General features: G+C 38.8%; 1 protein-coding gene across 1 annotated transcript in view; it reads left to right on the top strand.

The window, feature by feature from the left end:
* The window catches only part of TPRG1 (tumor protein p63 regulated 1), a 376146-nt gene that overhangs the window by 331159 nt on the left and 36449 nt on the right, over positions 1-8538 (top strand). The window lies entirely within an intron of this gene.

Below are 8538 nucleotides of genomic sequence, written 5' to 3'. Positions count from 1 at the left end.
CCCCCATCTTCTATCCTCACCTTCGCAGACTGGGAAGAGCGCTGGTGGCAAAGTGCCTGCAGGAACCAGCCACTTTCCTTTTTCCCTTCTGCACGTAAAACCGAGGGCCTCCAGATCTGGGGCCTGGATAATTGAAGAGCTCTTTCATTCCCGGAGAGGGTTTGGCTGAGGGAAGGTGGGGAAAGATGTGGCAGGAAAGGAAGCAAAGAAATGCCAAGGGTGGGTTTGCTACAACACAGACTCTTCAAACTCAGCAGGACGGGGAATAAACCCATATTCCTCCCAGACCTGCTCTGACTCTTCTGGTTAAGGGCACAACTGTCTTCTCACTCACTGAGAATGCAAACCTCAGGGCCATCAAAAAGCTGAGAGAAGGGTGCACTAAACAATTTTTCAAGGATATTTCCAACTTGAGGTCAAGAACCTATTACCTTTGACTCTGAAGTCTACCTCTTTTGTGTGTGTGTGTGTGTGTGTGTGTGTGTGTGTGTGATAATTGTTCTTTATTAATATTTTAAAATTTTTATTTCTCTTAATGTTCTTTTATTCAAATTCTATTTGACCAATATTAATATTGCTAAAATACTTTGTACAATAATTTGCAAGGCATGTCTTTTTCTATCACTTTATACTCAGTCTTTACGTGTGGTTTTGTTTTAGGAGTATTTTTTATAAGCAGAACATAGTGGATTTTACTTTCTTTTTTAAAAAAAAAAATTGATAATCTCCATAATAGAACAGTTTTACCTATTTAACTATTTTTTTTAACATCTTTATTGGAGTATAATTGCTTTACAATGGTGTGTTAGTTTCTGCTTTATAATAATGTGAATCAGCTATACATATACATATATCCCCATATCTCTTCCCTCTTGGGTCTCCCTCCCTCCCACCCTCCCTATCCCACCCCTCTAGGTGATCACAGAGCACCGAGCTGATCTCCTTGTGCTATGTGGCTGCTTCCCACTAGCTATCTATTTTACATTTGGTAGTGTATATATGTCCATGCCACTCTCTCACTTCATCCCAGCTTATCCTTCTCCCACCCCACGTCCTCAAGTCCATTCTCTAGTAGGTCTGCATCTTTATTCCTGTCTTGCCCCTAGACCTTTTTTTTTTTTTTTTTTTAGATTCCATATATATGTGTTAGCATACGGTATTTGTTCTTCTCTTTCTGACTTACTTCACTCTGTATGACAGGCTCTAGGTCCATCCACCTCACTACAGATAACTCAATTTCGTTTCTTTTTATGGCTGAGTAATATTACATTGTATATATGTGCCACATCTTCTTTATCCATTCCTCTGTTGATGGACACTTAGGTTGCTTCCATGTCCTGGCTATTGTAAATGGAGCTGCAATGAATATTGTGGTACATGACTCTTTTTGAATTATGGTTTTCTTAGGGTATGTGCCCAGTAGTGGGATTGCCGGGTTGTATGGTAGTTCTGTTTTTAGTTTTTTAAGGAACCTCCATACTGTTCTCCATAGTGGCTGTATCAATTTACATTCCCACCAACAGTGCAAGAGGGTTCCCTTTTCTCCACACCCTCTCCAGCATTTATTGTTTATAGATTTTTTGATGATGACCATTCTGACCAGTGTGAGATGATATCTCATTGTAGTTTTGATTTGCATTTCTCTAATGATTAATGATGTTGAGCATTCTTTCATGTGTTGATTGGCAACCTGTATATGTTCTTTTGAGAAATGTCTATTTAGATCTTCTGACCATTTTTGGATTGTGTTGTCTGTTTTTTGATATTGAGCTGCATGATTTGCTTGTAAATTTTGGAGATTAATCCTTTGTCAGTTGCTTCATTTGCAACTATTTTCTCCCATTCTGAGGGTTGTCTTTTTGTCTTTTTATGGTTTCCTTTGCTGTGCAAAAGCTTTGAAGTTTCATTAGGTCCCATTTGTTTATTTTCGTTTTTATTTCCATTTCTTTAGGAGGTGGGTCAAAAAGGATCTTGCTCTGATGTATATCATAGAGTGTTCTGCCTATGTTTTCCTCTAAGAGTTTGATAGTGTCTGGTCTTACATTTAGGTCTTTAATCCATTTTGAGTTTATTTTTGTGTATGGTGTTAGGGAGTGTTCTAATTTCATTCTTTTACATGTAGCTGTCCAGTTATCTCAGCACCACTTATTGAAGAGGCTGTCTTTTCTCCATTGTATATTCTTGCCTCCTTTATCAAACGTAAGGTGACTATATGTGTGTGGGTTTATCTCTGGGCTTTCTATCCTGTTCCACTGATCTATATTTTTGTTTTTGTGCCAGTACCATACTGTCTTGATTACTGTAGTTTTGTAGTTCTTTTTTTTTTTTAATTTTAATATTTTTGTTACTGCCTTGATCCAGGTCTTGCGATTCCTTCTCGCAGAGGCTCCTAACTGATCTCATTTACTGTTTACTCTCCCAAATCCAACCTGCCTCTCAAGTTTTGACCACTTAATCTTTAAATCAAAGCTGTGGTCAAGTTCATATCTCTACTCTTATGAAAAGCTTTCCTCAGCCCCCAGTTGTTTATAGGATCATATCTTACAGGATAGGGATAAACTCATTAGCCTAGTTTTCAATATGTTTTATTACCTGACTCCAGTCTATTTGTCCAACCTCTGGGTTGACTTCTTCTCCCATGTATACTAGGCTTAAGTCACACTGGAACACTCAACATTTTCTGTGCAATGTTTGACAATTTCTTCTGGGAATATGATGCAATATTCTAAGTACAAGGGGTAGCTGGATATATGAAATATGTGAATGTCTCCCTGTTAGTTTAACCTTCCCACCAGCTGGTTCTGCCCATGGGGGACTGACTGGTGATTTTAACTGAAATTTAAGTTTCTAGAGAAGGATAAGTGTGAAGAAGATTTGGGATCCAGTATTCAGACTGTGTTGCTTCTGCAACAGTGATATTTAAGATCCTACAGATGGGCAAAACAAAACAAACAAAAAAGAAAAAGAAAAAAGCAAGCACTTTCTTGGAACTAATTCTAAATAATGTAATAATCAGATTGATGGCATAATATCACCATATGAGATAGTAAAATTTGTGCTTGGGACCCATTTTACTTCTTGAGTGGGAGAGACTGAGCAAAGTTAGAACTAGAATGATAAACTAACATTACTGAAAGACTCTGCATCTTACACGATTTTTGGGAGGAGTTTGGCTGGATAAAACCTACTGCCAGCCTGCCTCTACCCCCTTTGGAGAGATGAAGAGTAGGCTGTGTATCTTGGGGGGAAATACATAGGCCTTAAGGTCAAATAGACCAAAGACAATAATTCACTACTTTCAACTAGGCTTTTTGAATAGTTTGCATTTCAATTTCCTCATAAATCTAGAAATTGATATCTGCTTTGAAAGATTGCCATAAGATGTACAGGCAATGAATGTAAACTGTCTGATTAATACACACACACACACACACACACACACACACACAATGGGAGCAGAGGAGAGAGAGAATTTCTCCCTTATTTTAGAGCAGGGAGAAACTGGTTCATGATTTAAGTGCAATATTAATATTGACAGTTCTCAATATTCACCTTGCCTAGGGTGAGAAGTAGAAAAACTCCAACACTTTCCCACATTCATGCCTTCGTATCATGTCTTTCTATTTGGAATAACCTTTCTCATCTATGGATATCCACTTCTTCTTATACCTTCATGTTCCAATTGCTACTTCTTTCAGTATTCACTGATCGTTAAGTCAGTGGTGGAATCTCCCTTTTTGCTTTTCATGGTTTTCTCCTCCTTTCTTTCTTAGACCACATAGGTCTTTCCCAGTAGACTGTGAACAACCTATTGCAGAGGACTTCCCTGGCTTATCTCCAGTGAATGCTGCTTGGGCAGTGTTTGGACCAGTGAATGCTGCTAGGGCAGTATTTGGTCCCACTGAGCTCACATTTGCTGAATGAATATTATTGTTGCTAAGATAGAGTTCAATCCTTTACATCTTTAAAACTCCATTGTCTCTATGGCTTTAAATGGAAATTCATCTTTGTTTAGTATTCAGTACTTAGTTAACAGAAACTCTATTGGGCATCACTCTGATTACAAAAAGGGCCTTGGTCTCTTTGTCCTTTAAATTATTATGAAGAAGCTACTTTGATATTCTGAGACTCATTTCTTCTCTGCTGTCTGTAGAAATATGTGGGGATATGGTAGAAGAAGGCTGTAGTTGGACCGGAAGCATCTTTAGGGGATTCATGTATGTACAGATTTTAATTTCAATGATTAGAAGTTCCCAAGGGTGCACGCTACTGTATTAGGAATGATGCAGGATTAATTAAAGACAATGCTCAAACTGTCTTTGTGGCTCTTACAGCATTTTGGATAATGTTCATAATACAAATGGAATTAATTTTGCCAGACACTGAAATGTTTTGCCACTTTCTGATTATGTTGTGGGAAGATGATTTATTTGGTTTCATTTTTAAACTATCTCTTTTGTTTTTAACACTTAAGCCATTTCTTAAGCTTTGGCCAGGTTAGGAGATAGGAGACCTATCTATCAATCTATCTATCTATCTATCTATCAATGTCACCTGTTTGGGGTTCTATCTCCCCTAATTCAATAATTAGTTCTAAAATGGAGGTACATTGTATGATAAGTTGGTAATTCAATGCCTGTCTTACCATGATATAGCATGTTGAATTCCTTTTGCTTTTGCCTTGAGCTTTTAGCCTACATAAGTCATCGGAAGGGCTTGTTTGTTCTGCCGTATAGTTTCTGATCAAAAACTTCTTTATGAAAGATCAGGTGCCAAAGGTGGAATTTAACTATGAGTTATATTTTCCATGTCTACTTTCTCCAAAAGTCAATTTGAAAAATCAACTTTTCACAAGATATTTTAGCAGCAGCATATGTGAAAAAGACTCAGGAATTAGAAACTGTACTTGATGGTAAACTCCAGGTAAGTCAGCTTTGTGGTAAGTCACCAGCACAGCTCATGTTGTTGTCGGCTAAATTAACAGATATACAGCCTCTAGAAAAAAGGAGCGGGCTGTCATAGTGTATTCCACAGTGCCTGAATCACTGTTGTAGCATTGTTTTCCTTTCTTGGCCACATACTTTAATAAGGGCATTGAGAAACTGGAACATATTCAGAAGAGGGTAAGTTGGATGATCAGGGATTTTTGACCTTCTCAAGTGAGGAATGGTTGAAGGAACTAGGTGTTTGTTGTCATTGCTGTTGCTTTAAAACACACACACACACACACACACACACACACACACACAGAGGGAGATTCTATGATAGAAAGTTGTATCACTGTCAACATTAGAATAATCTTCAAGCAAACCTAATACAAGTCAATTTTCTTGATGAAAAATGAATTTTCTTGAGGGTTTCTGTTTGATAATTCCATTATATGGTAGGAAAACTGTCTCAATTTTAGCATTTGGATTTTGCCTTGAACTATAATAGATTACCAACAGAACCCTCTTCTCTTACATACCTGCCTTGCAATTATGTACAAACCATTGTGCCTTCCACCAGCCAACCAAGACCCCTGCCCTAGGTCCTCACTGTAGATAACCCTCCTTTGATCCTTACCTAGCTGTGGCCATCCCTACAGGGTTAGGAGCATTTAGGACCAAAGGGCTATACCCACCCATAACCCATGTCCCTCCGTGCCAGCTACTTGTTACTAGGACCAGTGGTATTAGGATCACCTGGGAACTTATTAGAAGTATAGTCCAGAACCTCGGGATCCACTCCAACAACTGCATCAGAATCTGTGTTTTACCGAGGTCCCCAGATGATTCAAATATGTATTAAAGTTTGTCAAGCATTGTTTTAAACCATGCTCTGGGTACCTGAGATGCTAGAATTCTTGGCCCAAATGGCCTCACACCTGCTTTCAGGGCTCTTCAGTGGGTTTGTCCTCCCAAGAGCGTACCATGCTGCCAATGGACATGTACTTAGGCCTGAGCGGTGACCAAGAGATGACCATTTGGGAAGCACACCTATGGGTGGAAGTTGGAGAGATGGGCTGATTGTTCTCACTCATGTATGCAAAGCTGCCACACTGATGGAGAGAACACAAGGATTGAAATAAGAGGAAGGATCTCAGTTCTCTATCTGTATTGTTGCTCTGGGCCTGGGTGGAAATATAAAGCTCTGTGGTAGAGGTAAATCTTAAGTAAAAACAAAATCATAAAACCCCAAGCTCATATGTATGCAAAACAATACTATTTCAACATGAAGATAAATCAAAAACATCAAGTAAACCCTACTTCACTTACCTCAAAGCAAATATACACTGTGGAATGTAGGTAAATCAGTTCTATTTCAGGAAATATCTGGAATTTCTTAACTTTGTACATAGCTTAGTATTTTACACCATGTTCCTTCTTTGTCACACACTCTCCCCCATCAAATTATGATTGGCAGATTTTGCAAAAATGCAAAAGAAACTAGCAGGAGGGCAAGAGAATTCAGACTCTTCTTTTGATTTAATTTACAGAGCTCTGCTAAAGGAGTGCTTTAAACCTGTTTTGAGAGGTACCAGACACTCTACATATAACCCTACAATAGTTCTGCAAGCTAGGCATTCTTATCTTCATTTTGCAAACCAGGTAACAGACTATGAGGATTAAAGTGACTTCCCCAGACCATGTAGGAAATGAAGACACTGAAATTTGAACCCAGGTCTGTATCCTCTAAACTTCATGACATCTTTTATTACATCAAAGTACCTCATTAAATACCATGGGGTTTTTTTGTTGTCTGAGTTTCACTTGTGATAGGTAGAGTATTCCCTTTGGTCAGGGATGGAAAGGGCCACTGAACACCCAATTCTTGCTGAACAGTTTAAACGGCTCACGTTGGCCGTGTTAATTGTGACTACATTTTTGTGTGGAAGTTAGAGATGGACATTTTTGCTTTGTCCACAAAATGTACTGTATTAAATACCATAAATAAACTTCCCCAAGAAGTGTTTTCATAAACTTAAAGGGAAAAATAAATAAGTATATGACATTCAATCTCTTGAAATTTATTCTGTTTCAGTTCCCCCAAAGTGGAAAAAGCAAAACATTTGCAGCCATCAGAGCATGGTCCAAGGGGCAGTGTTAGGAGAGGATCTGGGTTTCTGCTCTGTCAGTCAGTCTTCTGCGCCCATTGCCTTTCTGGGCAGCCCCGGTTGTTTCCCAAAGGGCCATGGAGCGGTGGGCCAGGAGTTTGCAATAACTGGTCTCTCTAATTGCCCTTTTATGTGTTCCAGACAATCTACTCTCAACCTCTCTTGAGAGGAAATGAAACAGATAAGATTCAAAAAATGTTTTTCTCAGAAGAAGCTGGGTGTTTTTTGTTTTTAACTTAGCTACTCTGTGCTTGTTGAAACTTGGTTATTTGGGGGTGCTCAAAAGTAACTTCCTTTTAAGAAAGGAACAAAAACTTATACAAACCTGAAGCCAATGCAATTTGCCAAATAACCCAATTGATAATAGAGGGAGTTGCCTCAAAATTGTTTCCTTTATTGTGTGGCATTTTTTCTTGGTAGCTCTGTAAGAGTTAACCTCTCCTCTGTATACATGGCAGCCTCTTGGCACAGAAGGACCCCAATATGGAACTGGCATGCCAGCCTCAGCAGCACAGTGCTTTCAGAGCAGGATCACAGATAGACTACCTGCATACAAAAGTACAACCCCTTCTGTCCTGGACATTTCTCTAAAAATCTCATTCTATGTATACCTCAGAATGGATGGATTCCCCAATCTCCCTTAAACAAACAGAAAACAATTCAAGAGCTCATTTTTAAAACTCTGAAATTCAGAAATGTAGACTAATGAAAGGAAAAAGTAGCAGCCAGATCAATCTGGTCTAAGGGATGAATATTTCTGTTGTGTTGTGATTTGTATTTTTAACAGTAAAGACCATGGGTCTATTCATTTCAAAACTGGTTGGCCATGAATTATAAGGTGGATATCGTGAAGGCAATGGCCATGGTTTGGACATAGACTCTATTCTTGAACAGTTCCAGTTCATCTGATGATATAAGACAAATATTCAGAATCCTTTCATGTTGGTGAAATTATCACACATGCTGTAAGATAGGCTCAGCAAGTTGAATTGTTTGGTTGGAGGCTTGAGGAGTTCTGGCTTTGAATATTGGAAATGAATGCTAGGACTCTAATGTTTGAGGGCTTGAATGTCAGGCTGGGAAAGTGTTTCGAATTTGATAGGCATCTGGAAGTGCCTTTAAGTTTCTGAGCTGTTCGGATCAGCACTGTGGAGAAAGGCAGAGGGTGGGTTAATTTAGATGAAGAGAGAGTACAAATGAAAATGTGAGCTCCAAAATGACTGTCTTTCTCATTTTGCCCAGTTTACCCTTCCCCCTCCCTGTGTCCACCTAGAGGGGTGGGAAAGGGAGGGTGGGAGGGAGACGCAAGAGGGAGGAGATATGGGGATATATGTGTATGTATAGCTGATTCACTTTGTTATACAGCAGAAACTAACACATCATTGTAAAGCAATTATACTCCAATAGAGATGTTAAAACAATCAAACAAACAAACAAAATGA

This window comes from Balaenoptera borealis (assembly GCF_965194805.1).
Source record: "Balaenoptera borealis genome assembly, chromosome: 5".
NCBI classification, from domain to species: domain Eukaryota; kingdom Metazoa; phylum Chordata; class Mammalia; order Artiodactyla; family Balaenopteridae; genus Balaenoptera; species Balaenoptera borealis.
The sequence above is the reverse complement of the archived record's forward strand: the minus strand, read 5'-3'. Positions and strand labels throughout refer to the sequence as shown.